The sequence below is a fragment of the Canis lupus genome, chromosome 6, assembly GCF_048164855.1.
Source record: "Canis lupus baileyi chromosome 6, mCanLup2.hap1, whole genome shotgun sequence".
Taxonomy (NCBI): domain Eukaryota; kingdom Metazoa; phylum Chordata; class Mammalia; order Carnivora; family Canidae; genus Canis; species Canis lupus.
Genome location: NC_132843.1, coordinates 67940308 through 67965756, shown reverse-complemented (window position 1 = coordinate 67965756; position 25449 = coordinate 67940308). Strand labels below are relative to the sequence as shown.

At 39.1% G+C, this 25449-nt stretch overlaps 1 protein-coding gene and 1 long non-coding RNA gene across 6 annotated transcripts in view; both read left to right on the top strand.

The window, feature by feature from the left end:
• The first annotated feature begins 773 nt into the window (after window positions 1-773).
• On the top strand, window positions 774-9884 carry LOC140635833 (uncharacterized). The gene is made up of 2 exons (XR_012033153.1): window positions 774-1085; window positions 8729-9884. It is a non-coding gene; the product is annotated as an uncharacterized lncRNA (long non-coding RNA).
• Window positions 9885-21463: 11579 nt separating this feature from the next.
• Window positions 21464-25449, top strand: part of CEP350 (centrosomal protein 350) — a 153579-nt gene continuing 149593 nt past the window's right edge. For 3 of the 5 annotated variants that reach the window (XM_072831040.1, XM_072831038.1, XM_072831039.1), the window contains exon 1: window positions 21466-21837. The gene's annotated coding sequence lies outside the window, so the exon portion shown is untranslated. Of the gene's footprint in view, window positions 21838-25449 lie in introns of all 5 variants that reach the window. The other 2 variants (XM_072831041.1, XM_072831037.1) reach the window with 1 other exon arrangement.

Here is a 25449-nt window from a genome sequence, read left to right as displayed (position 1 = left end):
CCCTTGAAATTCTAATACCACACATATACTATATATCTGTTTACTATATATCTTTTTGTCCTTTAAACATAAGAAGAATAAGATTTTTTGCCTTCTAAGAACCAATATTTGTCCCCACTGAGAACACATGCTCAGGAACATCTGTATTGTATCTATTTGCCTTTTTTTTAAGATTTTATTTATGAGAGAGATCACGAGCAGGGGAGAGGGGTAAGGAAAAGAAGACTCCCCTCTGAGCAGGGAGCCCAATGCGGGACTTGATCCCACAACCCTGGAATCATAACCTAAGCCAAAGTCAGACACTTAACCAACTGAGCCACTCCGGCACCCAAGAACATCTGTATTTTTTATCACTGCTGCCTGAAACATTCTATTTTCTGTTTGTTATTATCCTTTGAAAGGGAAAATTTAATAAGTCATGAGCTTGAAAATAGAAACTAGGGTTTATAGAAATTAGGTATATTGTAACTTTAGGTGGTAACACTGGTCCAGGGAAAACCACAACGCAGTACTAGTCTTACAGATTTCTAGAAACTTAATTTGCTTCCCTTCTAATGACATATTTAGGGAAGTTTTCTAAACCTCCCATTCTCAAAACAAAGATTGGAAGTAAAATTGATTTTCATTCTATGAAGAGAACTGTAACTTGTTTGCATAGTTCATGCCATTAGTTAATACCTAAAGGTATAAAATCCAGTTTCCTTTTGATCTTAGGTCTTTGGAAAGTGGCTTTATTATTTTATTTTAAAGATTTCATTAAAAACAATAAAGATTTCATTTATTCATGAAAGACACAGAGAGAGGCAAAGACATAAGCAGAGAGAGAAGCAAGCTCCATGCAGGGAATCCTATGTGGGACTCAATCCCTGGATTCTAGGATCATGCCCTGAGCTGAACGGCTGAGCCACGCAAGCGTCCCGGAAAGTGGCCTTTATGTTGGCGATGTAAGGAAGCATTTCTATTGAATGGATAATGGATTATCCTGCTATATTGTCTTCATCAAGGTCATAGAGTAAGATTTTATGAGGATTCTACTGGCATTAGCCACCTGGGAAGAAGATAATAGTCCTGAGTAGGAAAACAAGGTAAGAATGTTGCCATCAGCTAAAAGAAAACTGCAATGAAGATCTTTCTTTGGCCTGGATTCAGAAAAGTCCTGGGTGCTTGCAGGCTTCTGGGGATTGTAGGGAAGATAGCCTGTCACCTGAGCAGAAATAGGCAGAAACCCCTCACCACTGACATATTGTGCCCTCGTCTTTTGCACATTCTTAGATACTTCTGGAATATTTCCTCCTTTCTTGCCCCCCCCCTTCCCCAGTTTTATGCTTTGCTAATTCTTATTTGTCTATTCTTCAGGGCTCAGTTTCTTAGGCAGAACTTCTCTGAAACCTTCACTAGTTTCTTTCCCCCAATACTGATTTATGTGCCCCGTTTTTATGCTCTCAATCATCGTGTATACCCTGACAGTAGTTAGCACACTCTACATTACCATACACCTCTTGAGAGCAAGAGAGTGTCATCAGTATATGCACAAGGGTAACCATATAGACTGCTCAAACATTTGTCAAAAACTGTACACCCTACCTTGTTACCTAAAATAAGTAAGTTGCATCTTCCTACCTTACTTGCTTTTTCTGTTATTCCTGAGCCTTTTTCTGAAGCTATCTAACTATTCAGCCTCAATTCAGTAGTGCTATGAGTGATTTAAGGAAGAGGACGAATGCCATGGGATACTGTTTTTTTTCTGGTGGAAGCAAGGATTATTAGTGAGGGATCCCTAAGGGGAAGGTGAGTGGTAAGAGAGAAAACTGGGAGGCCATGAAGTCTTTATGCTGAGATTTGGAATTCGAGTTTTCTTTGAAAAGCTAAGTTTCCTTACATCTTTTCATATTGCCTAAGAGGGTAGTATCATCCAAATAAGAGATGGACAGAAGATGGATAAGAAAAAATATTGAGGTAGAAATAACAAATGTGGTTAATTGAATATGTAATGTTAAGAGAAAATACCTCATAGAGTACTTTTCAAAATGCTCTACTGCTAAAAAATACCTCTTCATTGAATTTAGCTCATATCTTCTGTCCCCCAAATACTAAGTACACAGTGGTAGACTAAACTCTTATCTCTGCATGTCTTTGTTGACTTTTAGCAGTTTGAAGTAGAGATAGACACATATTTAGTCAGGAATTGTTTGATTGTAAAATACCCTGTCTAACCAGAAGAGGAAAGGAGAGGAAGGGTGGGTGTTGTAAGAATGCATTTCAGCCTCCATGACAGGAGACTGGGAACGAGTGGACTGCTGATGGACAGCTCAGCCGCCATTCCCTCTGCTTCTACTTCTGGCTTGCTTCACCTTAGGAACCTTGCTGTTGTGACTTAACCACACCCAGAGGGTGAACTTGACTGGCTCAACCCAGTGTATGGATGATCCCTGAAAATAGGTCACTCCTTTAAAAGGGGCCACAGGATGGGCCTGGGGAATGGCATTCTCCTGAAGCCAGGCCAAGAAGTGGGCAGATCTGGTTAAGAGACAACTAAAAATATCTTCAAATTTATAAAGACCTTTCTATGACATGATGCTGGTTATTTCATTTTCGCTTTAAAAAATGAAATAAAAGATGATGGAAACACTGTGAAAAGTTTAAAATCTGGGTCTTGATCATGGCTCTGTCTAGATAAATTTGACCCAAGCAATTCCTTTGTGTAGCTCTGCTACAAATGTGTTCTCATTTCTTCCCACTGCTTCTGCGTTTTTTATGCTGAAAAAGAACAGTTATCAAAACTTCAGGTACTACATTAATATATAATGGCTATTATTAGTGATAAGTCCCTCAAAAGAACACTGAACTTTTTTTAGTTTTCAGACTATGTCTTGGGCAAGTGCGGTGGTAGGAGACTATGTACCTGATTCAAATTTGATATTTTGAGCTCCTCCCACCCTCACCTCAATTTTAGAGCGTACCATTCTTAGGCTAAACTTGAGAATCAACTCCATGCTATGTAGCCCTTTACAGAGAATATTCACTCTAGTTATTCTTGATGGGCAATTTAAAAAAAAAATCAATCTCTCAGTTTAAGTGGACTTACTCTCATTTTGTCTACCATATAGATGGAAAATATCTACATGAAAGTCTTTATATTTGAATATGTATTATCTGTCACCCTTTCTTATATTTTTTCAGCTAATTACTGTTTATTATTGCTCCCAACACAGTTTCAAGTGCTTCCCATGTATTAACAGGCTCAAGTCTTACGATAACCCTGTGACATAGCACTGCTATCCCAATTTAATAGACAGGAAGCTGAAGCACAGAAAGGTAAAGTGACACTCAAGCATATTCAAGTAAGAAGTGATGAAGCAGAGATTGGAATTCAAGCAGTCTGGCATTAAAACATCTACTGTCAACCACTATGTACGTAGTCTCTAGAACCCCCAAATATGGTACTTCTCCCCAATCTGTTCAGGCTCCATACAAGTTGAAATATTTTTCTATTTTGTAGGTCCTTATTGTGGCTCTCCTTTAAACCTCTGTCTTTCCTCCTTGCCCAGCTTTGTGGAATCCAATATTGTACACACTAAGTGTCTGAAGAATTTTGAGTAGGGTGAGACAGTCATCACAGTCCTACCTGTTGACTCATCCTTGCTTACACTGGCATCATGCTTCTGTAACTGAAGACCTGCAGTGTGGACTCACAGTTGATCTGTTTTGAAATCCCTAAATGTGACCTAGGTGTTAGCTATCCCTGCATACCTCTGTGTTTGCCCTCTCTCAGTCTTGATGCAAAACGGCACCTCTTGAATTGCTGAGAAAGAGTCCGTTTGCATCAAAAACATTGGTAACCGTCCAGAAAGAGAGGAGAAAGTATGACTAAGCCCAACCCCTACAGTCTGGAGTCTGAAGCCTGAGCCCAAATCCCAGTTCCACACCTTTCTCAATGACATGGGCAAATTACTTTGCTTCTCTCTGACAGTTTCCTCATCTCTAAAATGGGGAAAATTATGTAAATACTATCATAGTGTTGTTGTGATGATTAAGTCGGTTGATCTATGCAAAGCACTTAGAAAGTACTGAGGACACCAAAGGGTACAATGTTAGCCATTTTTGTTCACTTAAATTCTTACTATCAATTGTCTCTTCTCTGTGACATCAACTGACTGGCTTCTATTTCCACCTTCCTAAGCAACCCTTATGCATAGTACTTGGGCTTTTTCCTAGGTTACACCTTCATTACAAACCCCAACCCATCACAGTTCATTAAAGGGCTTCTAGTTACCAGAATCCACCCTCTCTAAGAATCTGAGGGATTCTAAAGAATGGGAAAGATTTCTGTAACACAGAGCCCCCCTTCTCCTATGGCTTGTTCAGCTTCACTGTCCTACTTTTATCCTTAAAGACCTAACTTTTATTCAAGAAATTTTAATTGGTTGAGATGATTTTCCAAGATCTACCCAGTATTGAATGAAAGATGTACCATCCAGATCCACTTCAAGGAAGATTGTGTTGCCCCAAATGCTGGCCATGTGGGTCGGTGAACAGCTGTCACTATTACCTACTTCATGGATTACTTCACCTGCAGAGAGTCATTTTGCCCAAAGTCATGCCAGGTTACGGGGAGAGCGGTACGTATCCAATGACTGATAAAGAGAATATAAAGGCTCAGGCTTCTCAGCCCGACACAGTATAATTTAGATGGACCATTTGCATTCCAGAGCTTTCCCATGGGGTTGGCTGAGGCTATAGGACCTCCATTATAATGTGATTCCCCCCTCAACCCCATCTTGCTTCCTTGGCCTCCTTTCCATAGGTGTTCATATCAGGAGCATTCTCTAGTAAACATCCAGCACATTAAATTTTGTCTGAGTCTGCTGCTCAGAGACCCCAACCTGTGTCACAGTCTAACCTTAGTGTAGTCTATAAATGGAGTGAATGATAGCTAATGTTTTTTGAGTACTTAATATATGCCAAGCACCACAATTGGCACCATAAATATAGCATCTCATTTAATTTTCACAGTCTTTTGAAGTAAATACTATCTCCCTGTTATAGATGAGAAAACAAAGACACCAGGTTATACTCTGGAGATAGAATTCGAACTCAGACCATCTGACTCCAAAACCTATATTCTTAACCATCATACTACAATCTATCCCATCATAATATCTACTTCTTAAAAGTTATTTTTAAGTAATCGCTACACCCAACATGCAGCACAAACTTACAACCTTGAGATCAAGAATCACATGCTTTACTGACTGAGGCAGCCAGGCACCCCAATAACATCTACTTCTTAAGTGTTAAATTACATCTTATAAACAATAAACATATACTGGATATAATTTAGGGAAACAGTACCTGACTTACAGAATCACTTCATTATCTAACGAAATTCACACCTCTCTGTAGAGATAAAATCTGGCAAACAGGTTTGGAACTCTGTTAGAATACTATTCTAATAACAAAGGCAGACTATGGTTCTGATTTCCTAACTTAAATGTACGTTGAACTGGATATTTAAAATCTCTGCCAATGCTGGTTCTATAAAATTGGCAAAAGTTCAAATATCTGAAAATACTGTAAAGCCCAAAGTATTTCGCTTGATGTCTCCTCTGAAAGAGTCTTTATCTCTGGCAATCCATAATCTGTCCATTCATTGTTCAACAGATGACTCAAACTGTGGTTGTATATACTGTAATACTTCTGTTTGAAATAGAACATCTTCATGGGCAGATTCCAGTGAAATCTTTCTCTTTGGAATTAGTCCCAAAGAATTAACTGGTAGGTTCCAAAGACCAAAGGTTCGCTCCTCTGGAATATTTTTATTAGCCTTAGATATACAGGTTGACAGAGGGAATGAAGTGCTTTTCTGTTCAGGAAATGAAGCCAACTTTCTACCTCTGACTTCGTCTCTAAGTGCTAATTGTTGTTGAATCAACAGCCATGCCTTTTGAGTCATGTGGTTATTCTTTAAGTACCTATTTGACCTTTGCCATTTTCCTGAGGAGATCAATGTGTATTAGATGATTATGGGTTAAGCTCAGATTCAGTTCTAAGCAACTAATCTTTTGCCTTTATATCATGTTACCTCATTCCTCTAGGAAAGTGGCACAAACATCAAAATTTACAGCAGTCTCAACATCTGCCTTCAATCTTTCACAAAGTGTTCAGGGAGGAATATAAATATATACTCCTAAAATACATGCATCCTAAAAATTACCTTTTAATATAAAATAAAATATAATTAACACAAACAAGAGGGATGGATGGATAAGGCCAATATAATTCACATAGCTATAGGTGTCTCCATAATTAGAAAGTTGTTTAAGTGCTATATGTTTCAAATGTTAAACATATGCATATGAGCTTAAACAAACAAAAAAACCCAAACCAAACAAACTGAAGCATCGTCTCATGGTTACTTCAAAGCATCAACTCTCCTCAAAACAATACAAACAGCACAATGAAGTCAAAATATGTAAAGAGTATAAACAGAAGTGAGTAAATCCAGAAAGCAGTTGAACAGGAAAAGTTTGGAATTAAGGTGCTGAGATAATCAGCAAGCCTGGTAAAGTCCATTTTTCAGACAGTATGAGGTCATGCTTAAGATAACGACTTACTTGTGGCGCCTTTCATCTGATGTTCTCCAAGTACTTTGCTGACATTATCTAATAGCAAATATTATTAGCCCCATTTTGTAGGTGGAGAAACTAAGATACCAAGAGATTAAATAACTTACTTCAGCATGCACAATGAGTCGGTGATGGAACCAGAAATTTATTTCAGGAATCTAATCTACTTCTCTGTTCATATCACTAAGTCAGCTTTCCAGATCCAAAAGACATTTATTAGTGTAAATTTGTATTAAATGTACTTTTAAAACCGATATTATCTTCTGTAAACAATTAAATGAAAATGATTTTTTTTTGGAAGTCATGAATTTCATGGGAGAAACTTAAGAGGTGATTCAAAAATAAATTATCCCAGATTCAAAAAAATGTCCATATTAGGTTTAGGTTATTTAGCAGAACCTATGTTAGGTATGTAATATAGAACCATATGAAATTATATCAGTATTCAATGTTCTAACGGTTATTTTGTGTGTGTGTGTGCCATACATTATTTTTGGTAAAATAGGCATGAACAGGGATTATTCTATACTTTCTACTCCCACTCAATTCAAAACTGTCCCTGAAAATTCTGTAATTTCTATGAGAACAAATTATGGGTTGTTCTTGTTTGCTGTCCTTTCAAGAATGTTGCTCTGACTTTAGTCCTAGTCTCCAAGCTCCTTTAAATCGTTTATAGTCTGCTTCATGAACACAAACATTTTAGTGCATAGTATTACTACTTCTGACAAAAAAATCACAAATACAGGGGGGCCTGGAGGGTGTAGTGGTTAAGTGATTCCTGGTTTTGGCTCGTCATGATCTTAGGGTTGTGAGATCAAGACCCATGTCAGGCTCCATGCTGAGCGTGGAGTCCACTTGAGATTCTCTCTCCCCCTGCCCCTCCCACTTGTGCTCTCTCTCTCAAGTAAATAAAGCTTTTTCAAAAAATCACCAATATAAATATATATATATACTAATATTAAATTCTTGTGCTAAAAGTAAACTAATCATAGAACAAAAACAAAGTTTGATTATATTAACTGCATGTGAACTCTAATTCTATTTCAAAATGGAGAATCAATAAATTTCTCCTTCATTTTGGCCTAAGTTTAGGATTGAGGTTCCTGATGGGAGATTAGGTTAATTTAGGGCAGAGAGCTGTATATAAACACCCACAGATATACACATCTTTTCTTTTATCACCTGTGTGGTCCGGTTAAAAGGTGACCAGACAGTTGTGGAAAGAGGAATCACGAACCCAGCAAACAGAACTATTTCTCACTTAGTCAGTCACTCCTGTCTTCTTGGATTGGCCAAAGCACAGCAATCCATATCTCAGTGTTCTTTCTAAAGAGAACCCAACTGCTTTGAGCAGCCACACTATGTGGTGGAACAGGTATGCCTTCCTGATTCAAGAGATGGAGCCTCCACATGTAGCTCTACCACTCATTAACCTATGACCAAAAACGAGCCGCGTCATTGCTCCATGAGCAAAGAGATGAGCTTCCTCATCTCTGAGAGAGTGTGGTGATACTTCACAGATTTTGGTGAGAATTGAACAAGACAATGTCTGTGAATAAATTAGGTTATTAAAGGTTGTACAAGAGTGGAGCACCTGGGTGGCTCAGTGGTTGAGCATCTGCCTTTGGTTCAGGTCGTGATCCTGGGCTCCTGGACTTGAGTCCTGCATCAGGCTCCCTACAGGGAGCCTGCTTCTCCCTCTGCCTGTGTCTCTGCCTCTCTCTCTGTGCCTCTCATGAATAAATACATAAAATCTTTTTTAAGAAAAGATTGTACAAGAGTTATTTATATATATGTGTGTTATATAAAATTAATTATATAAATGCATAAATATTAGTTATAACCACTTATATATGTAAAATAATTATTAGCATATGTGAGAACAGTATATATGTTTGCACAAACTTTTTCCATTCACACTTAATCTATGCAATCACTTCTATTTCCAAAACCATCTCTCTCTTCACTACCTCTCTTATTCCTCCTGCCTGTCGGTTTTTCTGTCAGGCAGTTCCAGCTGCTTTTGCCCCCTTATAGAGTTTTGTTAATGCAGGAGGATTTGTAATCAAATGCTCACATGTTCTCATTTCTTGTTTCAACAGGTGGAGAGCACCCAATCCTGGGATTCCAGGAGTGTTTTTTAGTGGCTGATAAGCCTCATTAAAACCTGTGGGTCTTCTTCTAGGCTGGGCACCCAGCTGCCTTTTTCTATTTTTGGAAGGGCCACAGAAAATCTCCTGTCAAGAGTTTAAAACTTTCCACAGCCTGTAAATCGGGTGGTTCACCCCTTGTAAAATATAACTTGGTTTGGTTACATGTAACTTTATTCTGACTTATATTCTTCAGCAATTTTTAAAAATTGCAGCTGTCTTGCTGTGCGATGTACCCCTGCACATTTCATTTGTGTTATTGGTCCATTAAACAGCATCGAAACAGAGAGATGCCCTAAAAAGAGACATTCTTTAAGAGTGTTCTGAGAAAAAGGGTTGCTTTTGTACAGTAAAGGGATTACCATGTCTGTCAGCTAAGCTATTTAAAAGAAATGCCAATAGGGAAAATACTAAAAAGAAGGCACTCAAAGTTCAAAGAGACTAATCTTCGAAGGTTCACAGAGATAAAAATAGGAAAATATAATTTTTAAAAAATATTTTATTTATTCATGATAGAGAGAGAGGCAGAGACACAGGCAGAGGGAGAAGCAGGCTCCATGCAGGGAGCCTGACGCAGGACTCGATACTGGGTCTCCAGGATCAGGCCCTGGGCTGAGGGTGGCACTAAACCGCTGAGCCACCCAGGCTGCCCGGAAAATATAATATTTAAAGCTTAAAAAAATTCAAAATCACTCATTTCAGAAGTACCCTGGTTATTAACAAGTATAAAACTTAATTTGGAGAAAATGGGAAGGACTTAGGACTTAGATTAGACATACTGGTTGTCTCACTCACAAATCTTATTGAGGAATCTAAGATGAAAGCAAATTATAGTAATAAAAATGATCAAAAGCCAGCCTCACCTAATCCAGACCCACTCCCCAACACCAGAGTCTATCATTTTTATGTACTGTCATATATTTATACCTATAGAATATTTATAGAATTATTTGATTTTTGTTTACAGAAAAGTCAGACTGCAGACATCACTTAACCAAGTTGCTTTTTTTACACTCAACAACGCTTTTATTAAAAAAATGTTTTTGGAGATGTACCCATTGTTTCCAATGTCGCACAATTACTATAATAAATTAATCTATGCTTTTAAGCCTCTGTATATATACATATATATGTATGTATTTATAAGTCAGCCTCAGATTTGTTCTAAATCCTAGTTTGCTTTTGACTTTACCAGAAATAGAAAAAGGAAGAAACTCACAACCCCATTGCTTGGCTCTATTCCAACAGCACTTCAGTACTCATTGTAAGGGAGGGATTAGCCATCAAAAGTGAGATGTGGATTTGAAGCAATTTTCCAGATAATTCAGTCCCCAAAAAGCTACTTTGAACTGAACCAGATATTTAGGAGTAGTTTGTTCTTTCCATTCAGTGAGTTTTTCATTAACTGTTAGAGCTAAATGCATAGCATTCTATTAAACAGATTTTACTTATTTATATTATTTTTATTTTTAAAATTCCAGTATAATTAACATAGTATAATAGTATAGTATAATAGTATAATAACATTATATTAGTCTCAGGTGTACAATATAATTATTTAAAATTCTATACATCACCCAGTGCTCATATCACAATAAATGTGCTCTTAGTCCCAATCACCTATTTCACCCATCCCCTGCCCACCTCTCTCTGGTATCCACCAGTGTGTTCTCTATAGCTAAGAGTCTGGGCTTTTTTCTTTTCTTTTTTATTTTAGAGAGAGAGAGAGAGAGTGAGAGAGAGCGCATGAGAGAATACCAAGCTGACTCCACAATGAACATGGAACCCAATGCAGGGCTCTATCCTAGGACCCTAAGATCATGACCCAAGCTAAAATTAAAAGTGGATGCTTAACCAACTGAGTCACCCAGGCACCCTTGTTTGTTTTTTTTTTTAAACAGGTTTGTTTCATTTGTGATCATGAAGAAGGGGCATACCCTTTGTGAAGGACATATTTATCCTTCTCATGTTAATTTACACAATACAAGATGTACTTCCTAAATTCTAGCTAGCTTTACTAATCAGTATGAATGAATAACTCAAAAATAGGGTGGGAGAAAGTGTAGACCCTACTGCTGATTTAACTACAGTCCCATTACATCTTCAAACCATACCATATGCCTCAAGAAAAAGATACCTACCCTAAAATCAGAATCCCTACTAACATTAGGTCCTTCCAGGTTAAATTCCTAGAATCATAGTGCAAGTCAGTGTGAGTAGAGGGTTTGGAATCAGATCTGGATTGGATCAATAATGCTCTGTTACTCAATATGAAAGTTTCAAGCCATTGTAAACACTGAGGTGTTCTTAAGCTTTTATTTATTTATTCATGAGAGACACGGAAGGGGGGTGCAGGCAGAGACACAGGCAGAGGGAAAAGCAGGCTCCATGCAGGGAGCCTGATGTGGGACTCCATCCCTGGACTCCAGGATCACGCCCTGGGCTGAAGGCAGGTGCTCAACCGCTGAGCCACCCAGGGATTCCCCTGAGATGTTTTATCATAAGGATCTCATTCTCACTACTCGGCCATCAAAAAAATGAAATCTTGCCATTTGCAAGGACGTGGATGGAACTAGAGGATATTATGCTAAGAGAAATAAGTTAAAGAAAGACAGTTATATGATCTCAATCATGTGGAGTTTAAGAAAAAAACAGATAATCACAGGGGAGGAGAGGAAAAAATAAAGCAAGATGAAATCAGAGAGGGAGACAAACTGTAAGAGACTCTTAATCCTAGGAAACAAACTATGGGTCATGGGGGGGGAGGGGCATTAGGAGGGCACGTGATGCAATGAGCACTGGGTGTTATATGAGACCGATGAATCAGTGCCCTCTACCTCTGAAACCAATAATACATTATATGTTAATTAATTGAATTAAAATAAAATAGAAAAAAATTTAAAAAGGATTTCATTTTCAGCAGTTGGTTTGTGTAGTAAAATCAATATTAATTGTATTTATAGATTATTTTGAGTGGGTTTTTATTTTATTTTACATTTTATTTTATTTTAGAGACAGAGAACGTGCACATGCGGGAGTAGGAAGGAGGGGTAGAGGGAGAGAGAATCTTTTTTTTCCTTCTTTTGGAGAGAGAAAGAATCTTGAGCAGGCTCCACACTCAGTTCAGAGCTGGACATGAGGTTCAGTCTCACAACCCTGAGATTATGACCTGAGCCAAAATCAAGAATCAGACGCTTAACCAACTGAGCCTCTCAGTCACCCCTGGTGTGGAGTTTTAAGATCTTTTTTAATGTTAGAAAATAAATTCCCAGGCCATCTAAATATAAGTTTGTGCTTACTTAGGCTTTTTTGATTGAAAATCTCTCTGATCTCTTAAGAGTGATATCTTGGCTTTCCCAGATAAGGATAAACCTTTGCCTAGCAATAAAGCAGAACCAATCTGCTTTAATATTTACTCAGGAGTTTGTAAGTAAGTTAAGTGGAGTAAAGGGTTCTGTTTTAGTTTTACTAGACCTCATTTTGTTATAATTTCTTTTCTTCCAAGCTATGGCATTTTGCAATGGTCAGGTAACTTTTTACATTGAAGAAGAATGAGATTCTGAGCCACTAATGAGCTCACATCCCAAGTTCCTCTTTTTCAGTGAGGTAGACAAACACTACTTGATGCCTTATTGGTATATTTTATCTGTGACTATGAATGACTGAATCCTCAAAGAACTTTTAGGTGCATTCCACATTATGTATTTCTGGCAGCAATAGGCTTCATCATGCACCATCTTACACAATCTCAAAATCTCAGGGCAATTCTGCTGAACTGAGTCATGGTCTCAGGACCCAACGGCATCAAGCATGAGAAGCACAATGTTGTTAAAGCATAGACTTATACCTACAGGTTTGTCCAGTAAAAAATAGACTGCTGAGATGGTCCAGTGTGTTCTTACCAAAGACAAATTTTTGCCATGTTTTTCATCTAGTGCTCTAAGGATGATTAAACCAGTGGGCCCAACACTTGCAATAATATCATAACATTCTCAGCTGACATCCAGTCTGTACTGGTTGTTTGTTAAAATGTTGAAAGAGTTCTGCATTAAATGACATATCTGCTAAAGGGTTAGTAGCCAAAATATATAAAGAGTTTATAAAACTCAACATCCAAACACAGTAACAGATAACCCAATTAAAAATGCACAGAAGAAAAAAAAATGCACAGAAGACATGAATAGACATTTTTCCAAAGAAGACATCCAGATGGCTAACAGACACATGAAAAGGTCCTCAACATCACTCATCATCAAGGATATACAAATCAAAAGTACAATGAGATAGCACTTCACACCTGTCAGAATGACTGAAATCAACCACACAAGAAAGAACGGGTGTTGGCAAGGATGTGGATAAAGGGGAACACTCCTGCACTGCTGGTGGGAATGCAGACTGGTGTAGCCACTCTGGAAACAGTATGGAGGTTCCTCAAAAAGTTGAAATAGAACTATCCTATGATCCAGCAATTGCACTACTAAGTATTTACCTAAAGAATACAGAAATACTAATTCAAAGGGATATATGCACCCCAATGTTTATAGCAGCATTATCTACAGTAGCCAAATTATGGAAACAGCCCACATGTTCATTGATTGATGAATGGATAAAGAAGATGTAGTGTATATATACAATGGAATATTACTGAGCCATCAAAAAGAATGACATCTTGCCATTTGCAACATGGATGGAGCTAGAGAGAACTGTGGAATAAGTCAGAGAAAGACAAACAGCATATAATTTCACACATATGTGGAATTTAAGAAACAAGACGGATGATCATAGAGAAAGAGAGAGAGGCAAACCAAGAAACAGTCTCTTAACTACAGAGAACAAGCTCATGTTTACCAGGAGAGAGGTGGACAGGAGGGATGAGCAAAATAGGTGATGGGAACTAAGGAGTGCATGTGTGATAAGCACCGGGTGTTGTATGGAAGTGTTGAATCATTAAATTGTACACTTGAAACTAATATTATACTGTATGTTAACTAACTGGAATTTAAATAAAAACTTAAAGAAAATAGTTCTGCCCTGGTTGCTAAATAGCTGCTATCCCTCAGCAAACTGATTCCGAAGATCTAACAACTAAGGCATTTATTCTGGCCAAAAAGGGAAGTCTTTACCCCTGCTACATTCGGATTGGCTCCCAAACTTACTGGTTGTAAAGTTTTAGTATCACTCTTGCCTAAAACAAATGTGGAAATAAAATTGAATGACGTAACAAGTGTGTGTGTGACATAACAAGCATGTGTGTGTATACATGTACAAAGAAAGAGCCACAGAGAGAAGATGTAGGTTGGATCAACGATCTCTGCTACTCAAATATCAAAGTTTCTTTTCTGTCTTCTCACAAGGTTTTCATTCTTAGCAACTGGGTTATGCAAAATAACCCAATGTTAATTGTATTTAGAGATTATTTAGAGTGGGAATTTTAAGATTTTTTTCAAAATAGACTTTTTAATATTTTTTAGAAGCATATATACTCATAAAATATGATATATTTGTTACAGTGTATATGTAACATTATATTACATATTAAATTGCACAAATTATAATATTACATAGGTATATATTTCATTATGTATTTTGATGTATACATATATACATGCTTACACATCCTACTGGTTCTTTTTTTTTTTTTCATCCTACTCGTTCTATTAGACCTTGACTAATACAGATGGGAACCAGAATTATCTGGAATTATCTCTCCTTCATGTGTCTGGAAAGACTTAAACAGTTTGGAAGAGGAATAGCTGGGGTTCTTTGGGCATTTTCATCTGTATGTGGTCTTCCAGCATGGCAGCTTCATGTCAGACAGGATTCTCTCAAGGCAAGTGTCCCTAGAGACGGAACACCAAGCAGAATTATATTGCTTTTTATAACCTAAACTCTGAAATTACATTTTATCACACCTGTTGTATTCTCTTGAGGCAGTTATAAAAGTTCATCCAAACTCAAGAAGAGAAGACACAGACCCCATGTCTCAATAAAAGAATATTTATATCATGTTATAAGAAGGGCATGTGGGATGAAGTATATTGGTGCTCCCACTCTGGAGAAAACTATCTGCCACATTAACATTTCAACTTCTGAAATATATTTTCTAGTGCTCATTTCAGCAGCACCTATACTAAAATTGCAGTGAAATACATTTTCTATTTATTTAGAATTACTAATACTTGATGCTCTACTTTTCAGATGGGTCCACTTTTTGACCGTTCTTTTATTTTCTCTTCTTTTTTTTTTTAAGATTTTATTTATTTATTAGAGACAGAGAGAGAGAGAGAGAGAGAGGCAGAGACACAGGCAGAGGGAGAAGCAGGCTCCATGCAGGGAGCCTGGCGTGGGACTGGATCCCAGGGCTCCAGGATCACCGCCTAGGATGAGGGCAGTGCTAAACTGCTAAGTCACGGGGGCTGCCCCGTTCTTTTACTTTCTTGACTTGAGATAGCTATTATCAGAGAAATGCATACATGAAAGCTTTACTTCCAGTTTTAGTTTCTTGATTTTCTTTTAAAGTTACATAAAATAAGTCTCAAGTGTAACTAAGAATTTGTATGTGACCTTTAGGCCCAGAACGCTTTTGACGAAAGAACATGTAATAGGAATGCAATTAATAAGTGTGATAGAAGATAATTAAATTGGCTTGAGTTAATCAAAATTTGGACAATGTTAGTATTAGCTTTGGGTTTCTTTTTATTTAGAACCAGCCATACTACTTTTCCACTGACCTATCTTCCTCTCCTAGGAATGTGGGTAGAGGAAGGCTGGGTTGAAGGGAGGAGATGACCTCTCTTTGCTGGTCTGGAACAGTGACTTGGAGGCAAAGACAAGTTGGACTTGACTCTGCTCAATAGTGGTTTGTTCCTTATGTGATCTGTGGCTGATTTACTCCCAAGGAAGTTGCTGCAGCTTTTTCTTGGATATAAACTCTTGTCTTGGCTTAAACTCCAGTAAAAAGAGAATACTTTTCTGTTCAGTGTTACAAAGTTGAAAAGTTTCTTGAGCCCCAAATCAGTAGGATATCCTTTCTACTAAATAAAATTACACTCTTGTGTTCTTTTACCCTTCCATCTCAGCCATTCTTCCATGTTTTAAAAATTCTCATTTATTTTTTATGTATAAGATATATTATTAAATATTTTGGAAATATAAAAGCTATGAAGAATACCAATAGAAGCATCCATAACTAGCTTGAGAAATAAAACATTACCACCAATGCCATTGAAGCTTCTCACGTTCACTCATACCACATATTAATTCCCCTTCTGCTCCCTCAGATGTAATCATATTTCTGAGTTTACTCCTTTTTATTCTTTGGCATTTAAAAATATTTTGCTACAGGAATGCCTGGGTGGCTCAGTGGTTGAGTGTCTGCCTTCAGCCCAGGGTGTGATCCTGGAGTCCCCAGATCGAGTCTCATGTCGGACTCCCTGCATGAAGCCTGCTTCTCCCTCTGCCTATGTCTCTGCCCCTCTCTCTGTGTCTCTCATGAATAAATAAATAAAAATATTTTATAAATAAAAAAGAATTTGCTACATTTTTATGTATTCCTAAATAACATTTATCAGTATGGCACATGTTTTTAAACTTTATGGAAGTGGCATTATACCATATATATCCTTTTGTAATTTGCTTTTTAAAGGCAATTTTTCACAAAAATATTTGTGAGATTTATTCTTTAACTTATTTTCATTGCTGCTTAGTGTTTCATTGTGTGAATTTTCCTCTGCTTATTTACCCATTCTCTTACTGATGGACATATTATTTTCTATTTTTTCTATCATAAATAATGCTTCTGTAAAAATTTTTGTATTTGTCTCCTTTTGTACCTGGGTTTCTTATGTTAGTTAGCTATTAGATACAAATCTGAGATGGGACAAGGAGCTTGGGTCAGAATATACATCAATATACCATCTCCTTCATCAAGAAAATCTTACCTCAAAAATAAGAATGTAGGGATCCCTGGGTGGCACAATGGTTTAGTGCCTGCCTTTGGCCCAGGGCGCGATCCTGGAGACCCGGGATCGAATCCCACATCAGGCTCCCGGTGCATGGAGCCTGCTTCTCCCTCTGCCTATGTCTCTGCCTCTCTCTCTCTGTGTGACTATCATAAATAAATAAATATAAATAAATAAATAAATAAATAATAAATAAAAATGTCAGCTCACTTAAAGTGTGCTTAGTGGTACATTTGATTTATATGCTTGAGCAAGCTCTTCATCTTATTATGGTCCAGTAACGATGAGTTTGAGAATGTGGACCGCTTTCAGTGAATTGTTGGGTCATTCCACACTACTACATATTTCCAAACTGTTTCCCAAATCATTATACCAATTTACACAGCTATCAGAAGTGCATAAAAATTCCCATTGCTTCATGTCATTGCCAACATGTGATATTATCAGACCTTTAAATTTTTGCTAATCTGGTGGGAGTGAGATGATTTCTCATTATGGTTTTATTTTCTTTCCCTGATTGCTAGTGATATAGAACATCTTACAATTAAAATTTTTTTAAATTATTTTTTATTGGGATATAACTGACATAAACATATTAATTTTAGGTGTACAGCATAGTGATTTGATATATGTGTATATTTTAATCATACAGTATTTGTCTTTCTCTGTCTGACTTATTTCACTTAGCACAATGTCCTTAAGTTTCATCCATGTTGTGCCAAATTATTGCCATTTTTAAAAATTGGTTTTTAGTTTTTCTTAAAAGATTTCATTTTTAAATAATCTCTACTTATGGAGCTTGAACTTACAACCCCGAGATCAAGAGTCACACACTCTACTGACTGACCCAGCCAGGCACCCCAGTTTGGTTTTTTAATCACTGAACTTTTCTGAATTGTTGATACTAACTTCAATTTTTTCTGCATTTGTTAATTTTTTTAAAAAATTCAATTTTCCATAGGTGGACCATGTGGCCTTACGGCTTTTTCTTTATTATTATTGTTATTATTTTTTTTTGGTGGTATTTTTATATTTATTTATTTTAAACCCAGTATAGTTAACATAGTGTTATATTAGTTTCAGGTGTACAATAAGTGATTCAGTAATTCTATACATTACTACATGCTCATCAAGATATATGTACTCTTGGATCCCTGGGTGGCGCAGCGGTTTGGCGCCTGCCTTTGGCCCAGGGCGCGATCCCGGAGATCCGGGATCGAATCCCACATCGGGCTCCCGGTGCATGGAGCCTGCTTCTCCCTCTGCCTGTGTCTCTGCCTCTCTCTCTCTCACTGTGTGCCTATCATAAAAAAAAAAAAAAAAAAGATATATGTACTCTTAATCCCCTCCACCTATTTCATCCATTGGCCCCCTCACGCACCTCCCCTCTGGGAACCATCTCTTTGTTCTCCATAGTTAAGGGTTTTGTTTGTTTGTTTGTTTGTTTGTTTGGTTTGTCTTTTTTTTCCCTCTTTGTTTTGTTTCCTAAATTCCACATATGAGTGAAATCATATGGTAGTTATCTTTCTCTGACTTATTTCACTTAGCTTTAAAGTCTAGATCCATCCATGTTGTTGCAAATGGCAAGATTTCACTCTTTTTTATGGCTGGGTAATACTGCATTGTATGTACCCCACATCTTCTTATCCATACATCTATCAATGGACACTTGGGTTTCTTCCATATTTTGGCTATTGTATGTAATTCTTTTTTTTAATTTTTATTTATTTATGATAGTCACAGAGAGAGAGAGAGAGAGGCAGAGACATAGGCAGAGGGAGAAGCAGGCTCCATGCACAGGGAGCCCAATGTGGGATTCAATCCCGGGTCTCCAGGATCGCGCCCTGGGCCAAAGGCAGGCGCCAAACCTCTGTGCCACCCAGGGATCCCTATTGTATGTAATTCTGCAGTAAACATAGAGGTGCATGTATCTCTCAAATTAGTGTTTCTGTATTTTTAGAGTAAATACCAGGAGTAGAACTACTAGATCATATGGTAATTCTCTTTTTTCATTTTTTACTCTTTACTACAGTACTGGTTTCCTTATGGTTTTTAAAAATCCCCTCCTCCTTCCCTCCCTCTCTCCCCATTTTTGACCATTCCATTCTTTCCTGTGGAATGTTATTGATGTTCCTGTGACTGCCCCTCCTTCAGCTTGGCTGTTCCCAATGTCCCCTCATCTTTTGCCCCCAGCCAAATACTCTTCTTTTTCTGTGTTCCACTCACCCTGGCAGGCTACCCCTCAATTCAAAGGAGGATTCCTTCAATTTTAATTAATTTCTATTATTATTTTTTTAATTATTTATTTTTAAAGATTTTATTTATTCATGAAAGACACAGAGAGAGAGGCAGAGACATAGGCAGAGGGAGAAGCAGGCTTCCACCAGTTAGCCTGATGTAGGACTCGATCCCAGGACCCAGGATCATAACCTGAGCCAAAGGCAAACCGCTCAACCACTGAGCCACTCAGGTGCTCGCTCTCTCTCTCTCTTTCTCTCCCTCTCTCTTTTTTAAAGGAAAATGACCTAATCTTTATTTAAAAATACTTATATTTTTAAATGGCTAGTATTTTCACATGGTTCAAAATTCTTAAAGTACAAAAGAGTACAACTGATAAATCTCCTTCTTATTCTTGTTCAATTTCCTTCCATGCAGCCAGTGTTAGCAGCGTCTTCTGCATTAATGTAGAGATGGCTCATACATGTACAAGCAAATATTATATATCTCTCCACTTTTTCTTAACTCAAATAGTAGAGTACTATCTACATGGGTTCAGTTACCTCTGACTCCTCTTTGGAGTGGGAACACTTAACGTGATGGCTACCATTCTCACTTGGCTGGTAAGGCTCCTGTATGTTTTTCAGGCTGAATCCAGTGTCTGGTTCCTCTGGCTTCCAGATTCTGATGCACACATCAAGCTTTACATGTTGTCTCCTTAAAGCCCTTCTCACCCCTCTGTCTATTCCCTTCAGAAATCTTCCTCTCAAATTCTGTGAATCTACAGTCTCTCAAGCCTTTCTATATCACTGACCAGGTTGTAGAGTCTTGAGAAAGGGGCCAAGAATTACATAACTGGTGTCATATTACCTCTGCAAATTGGCTACTTGGACTCCTGTCCTATAATTTACTTGCTGCTATCCATTTGTCTTAAGCTCTCACTCAAAAAATTGCAATTTAATATTCATTATAGTAAAATATGATGAAACGCTGCAAGAGTCAATGTGTAGGGTACAAACAACAGTTATGGCATGTCAAAATGGAGAGAGGTGGCTGTGTTTGAGGTATTAGGCGGGTGAAGGAGAGGCAGGGATCTGCACAAGGTAGGACTAGTGGAAATCGCGCATAGGCTGGCATGAGGATAACATCGCTCTCCACACAGTGACGGGAACTTTTGGTGTTTTCTGTTACCCAGGAGGCAGCATGGGGGTGGAGAAGCATAGATAGGGTTTAGCGAGACCTCAAATCTTACATTTCCTTTTGCTTATGGTATAATATTGGGCAAATTACTTAGCTTTTCACAACCCATTTCCTCTTCTAAAAAAAGTTTTATAAATACTAAACAAGGTGGTTGTATAATGGATGGGGGAAATAGCTAAATAACTCTTTCCTTATGTTGTTTTTCGTGCTACCGCTGGCACCACTGGGATACCCACATTTCCTGTTCTCTCCAGCAGTTTCCTAGAGACACAATGCATACTTTACATACAGGATTTTATACATCCACGTAGGTCTTGTCTTATCCAGGCACAGCCAAAGGCCCTGCAAAGAGGGAGCAGTTACTGCCTCCTGCTTCTACTGTTGAGATCTACCCAACAAACAGGGATCGAGCCCCTAAAACGTCCCAGTTACCGACCTAGGCCCTATTGGGGTACAGAGCGACAAAGGGTCTTCAAGATACTTAAAGATGAGAAACAGTCTCTGGATAAACAGCTATCGGAGTTCAGAAGGTGGAGAAAAAGTGATGGGCAGAGAGCTTGTGTGAAGTGAGCACCTAACGGAAGGTGGCATTATTTGCAGAAGAGGTGTCATTTAAGCTAAGTCCTGACACATGTTAGAATTCACCATACGGACACTGGGGAAGGAGGATAAAGGTATCAGAAGACCTGCTGATCACAGACTGCACCGTTCATCATCGATGCCTATACCCAACGGGAGGAAACACCGTTTCACTCGCTCTGGATTAGCCGTCAGGCTGCAGGCTGAGCACCACTGTAAGTCTCCAGAATAAAACCGCCAGTGACAGCAGCGGGGGGAACTGCAGCAGCCGCAGAGCTGCAAAGACTCTGAAACTGACGCGGGTAAAGAAGATTTACTTGGACGACAACTGGTGGGAACACCGTAAATTCTGAGAAGCTGCACATTCTGAGTTCACCCTGGTCAACTCCCCCCACTGCCCCCCCCCACCTTGTTTTTTGGCCGGGGTGAAATGCGCAGCCAGAAGGCCCAATTAGCGTCCAAGAAGGAGGGCGGGGGAGGTCTCCGCTGCGGATCTGCTCTGGCTCCTCCCGAGTCCCGCTGGGCACCAACCCGCCACGCCAAACATGGCGCTCTCGAGCGTCCTTTCTTCGTCTTATCCCTGCCCGCACATCTTAGCCACACTCAACATGGCCCCAACTAAAGGCTGTATTCCTGTGGAGCCGACTCGGGACAGTTCTCGCGAGGTTTGCCTGCCCCCGCCCCCCCCCCCCCCCCCGACCTCGACCGCTCCCGCCCTGCCTCGCGCGGCCGCCACCGCCACTGCCGCCGGCGCCGCTCCTCCTCCGTGTCAGTTGTTGGGCTGTAATGGCGACTGGGCCGCCGCCGCCGAAGTGACTCCCGGGCGGGGGAGCGGGGCCGGACCTGCGCCAGAGGGAACTGCAGAGAGCCGCAGCTCAGGGGGAGGCTTGCTGTGGGGGAGGGGAGGCAGCCTTTCCGCCTCTCCTTCCTTCTCTGCAGCCCGGCGGATCCGGGGAGCCGGTGCGAGGCGGGCACCCGGTGCGTCCCCGGAGCGGGGAGGCCAGGCCCGGCAGCCCTGGGGCCGGTCGGGGCGGCATCGCTGCTCCCTCCGCCAGGCCCCGCGGGATGCACCGTGGGAGCCGAGGGCGGAGGCGACACTCTCAGGTGAGCTGCGGGAGGACGTGGCTGGGACCGCAGACGCTCGCTTAGCTTCTGCTGCCTCTGTCCGCGGTCCCGGGTCCCGGGTGGCGGCGAGAGAGGCGGGGCGGGGCGCCGGGAGCCCTGGCCCGGCCTGGCGCCCCCCTCGGGGACCCTCCCTGGGCCCCCCGCTTCTGCGGGGAGGGCTATCCTGAGACCTCGATTTCAGGTCCCACCGGTGCCTGCCCAAGACGAATTTCCTTCCTTACCTGCCAGTGCGCCCCCCTCCCTCCCGCCCCCCCCCCCGCCCTGCTCCCCCGCCCCTCCTCTCCTCTGCAAAAGATGTAGGATACCTCTCGCCTTTGGTCTCCGGAGAACTGCTCCTCCTTCACTTGCAGATCAGGCGTATTTTAGGAAATTCCGGGCAACTGGCTCCAGTGGCAAGGATGACTGGGTTTCTGTTCCTTTTTGGTGGGGATAAACATTCTCAAGTATAGGGGAAAACTTTGATCTGCTCCAGTCAAGCAGCTGCTGAACGTAGTCTACCGATTTATTTCACAGATGATTTAGTGTGTGTGTGGGGAGGGCGGGGGGGATTTCTTAAGCTTTACGCTTTGAAAGTTTGTCAGTATTTCTCCCCCTCCCCTCCCCGCCCTCTTTTTAAATGTGGCCCAACATGGTAAATAATATTTAACCGGTTTCACAAATACGATTTGGAATTTCGCTGGGTTTTTAGTTTTCAGATAGGAGGTTGTACATAGGTATAAGATTTTAACATGGTTTTTAGTGTAGTAGCAAATCTTTCCTAAAGGAAAAGATCCTTCTTATAGGACAGGTTGTCAGGAGTGGTAATCGGTATCCATGCACTCCCATCTGATTGTTTGTTGTTGTTGTTGTTGTTGTTTGTTTTGAATTTGGAAAAGTCGTTAATGTTGCCATGTTAGCGATGCCTCCGCCTGTCTTGTGTTTAAAGGTTTTAAAGGAAAAGGCTATCTTAGGCAGACCTAGCAACAGTGCGAAACGGTTTGTAAAAGCGATGATAAAATACGGAAAGCTGCTCTCCACTTTAAACACTTCTTAGTTTAAAATACTGCTTTTAAACAAGGGAGTGTGTTGCTTATAACATGAGATTGTGACTTTGGGGGATTGGTTGTTAGGCCAATGGTACAAGTTGCTTCAAACCCATGGATGTGTAACATGAATTAATTTCGGTGTGCAAAATTGAGGAACTCCACCTAGTGTAATAAAGTAAATCTGAAGCGTTGAAGCGTCATTGCATTGAATTTGAGGTGCTTTAATCAGAAAATAAACATCAAGCCAAAATACATTGTATGTGTGGATAAATAGTATGTATCTCATTTTTTCACGGTAGCAGGGCTTGGGTTTGTAACGATGGTGAAGTCCAGTAACTAAACAATTTCATACATGTGTGAGATAATTTCTCTGACTCTCTGATATTGTGTAAGGGTGTTACTACTTAACCAACCTCCTGTGGGGAAATCAATTTATGGATTATGAAGTTTAGAATTTTTTCCTTATGCTTTTGATTGCCAGTCTTTTGCCCATTTAATAATACTTCTGTCATATCATGGACAGTAGAAAGGAGATGGAGTCCCTATCTAACCAATTTTTATTTGTTGAATTACTTTGTTATAAAGGCAGCAAAAAAGAAGCAGCTGTTTAAAATAATTTACATCATTTTTTTTTGGTGTATCTCCACATATTTTATTTAGTCTTTATAGCTGTACGAGGTAGGTTTGGCAAATATTTTTGTTTTGCAGTTGTGGAAATTGATACACAAGGGAGTTTATTTATATGAATGATGGTCTTATTTCTGCAGATCTAGAATTGTTTATTTTTATTGAGGTATAATTGACATTAGTTTCAGGTGTACAGCGTAATGGTTCTGTATGTATTGTGAAATGATCACAAGTCTAGTTAACATCGTAGAATTATTTTTATTTTTAAATTGAATATATAGATACTTCTGGACCTTAGTTTTTTAAAATCTAAAAAAATTGTTTTTGCTCCTTTTGACATACTGTTAATTCCTTTATGCTGATGGTTGTCGTTCTTTTTTTTTTTTTTTTGGTTGTCATTCTTTAAAAACAGTACGTTCAATAATTTTTGTTAATAATGAGCAAGTCATGAATTATTATAATAGATGGCTTCACTTCTGTGTGTACTTTTTTCTTGAACAGTGTTCTTCAGAAATTGTAGTTGACTGGTCCTCTCTCATTTTGTTTGGATACTCACAGTTCTGTCGTCTTTGATAATTCAAATGATTAATACTCTTGGTTATGAAAACCAGTATTTGGGCCACATAGTAGCATAACTGGAAAGTAGTAACATCTTGGTGATTTTATTGTAGAACTGATGATTTAAAATGTTAACTTGCCATCTATACTTGTGATAGCTCTTTTTGCAGCATGGGACAAGTTGTGAAATAATTTTCTTTATTGACATTGTCTTCCCATGTCAAACAATTTCGAGTGTCGCAAATAGTCCAAAAACACAATCAAAAGATTGTATAGTGTGTTTTTTTTCCTGCACTTATGGCTTTTTGTTTATTATTATCACAAGTATGATTTTACATTTACTAGTGGTTATTTTGGTTGGTTATTTGCCTTTCTCATTTAATCTAAGTTCCATGATGGCAGAGATCCTCTGTTAACTATTGTACCCCCAATGCCTAGCATATAGTAAACTAATCAGTAAATATTAATTGAATAAATTGACTAAACAGTGGTTTTGGCATAATGTATAGAAAACAAAACAAACACTAGTTCATGTTCCTAGGCACACGTCAACTCTAATTAAGAATATACTCCAGAGATATGTTCAAGTTTGTTAGGTAGCAGGGAATGACAGCCTGGGATTAAAAAACCACTGAGAATAAGCCACAGGTGGATCCTGAAAACTTTATTGGATATCTTAATGATTTGCTTAGGTGTTCTGGCAATAGTTATTATAATTTAAAGAAAATAGAAGGTTTAAGACCCTGACCTAATTAGTACTATAATTATAGGCTCTTAATAACCTTAAGTCACTTCTTAATTACAGCATTGGGAGTTTTAAATCTTAAAGGCCAGCTAGTCCAATTCCCACGTTTTGCACATAAGTGAACAGTATCATATAGGGGAAATATCTTATGCAAAGTGGTTTTATAACTGGATGAAGAATTCATTATACAGTTGCTAAGTCTTCACTGTTTAATGACAGATAATTATCAAATCAGACGATGATTGTGACCAACTGGGCAATCTATTCATTCTACATCAGGGTAAGTTAAAAACTCAAAATAGATCTCTCCCTGAATCAAAAATATTTGTTAACTTAAAGATGAACCTCAACCTTCCCCTCTGCCATTGGGACTATAAATTGGTACAACCAGGACAATATTCTGGAAGGAAATTTGTTGTTACTTATCGAAATTAGGAGTGCATGAATTTGATAGTCATTTTGTTTTTAGGAGTTTAGCTTCCAGAAATTTTGGCATAAAAGCACAAGAACAAATCTACAAGGATGTTCATTTTAACATTATTATAAGTAAATGCTGGTAGTATTTATAAATAAAAAATATCCTAGGGATCCCTGGGTGGCACAGCGGTTTGGCGCCTGCCTTTGGCCCAGGGCACG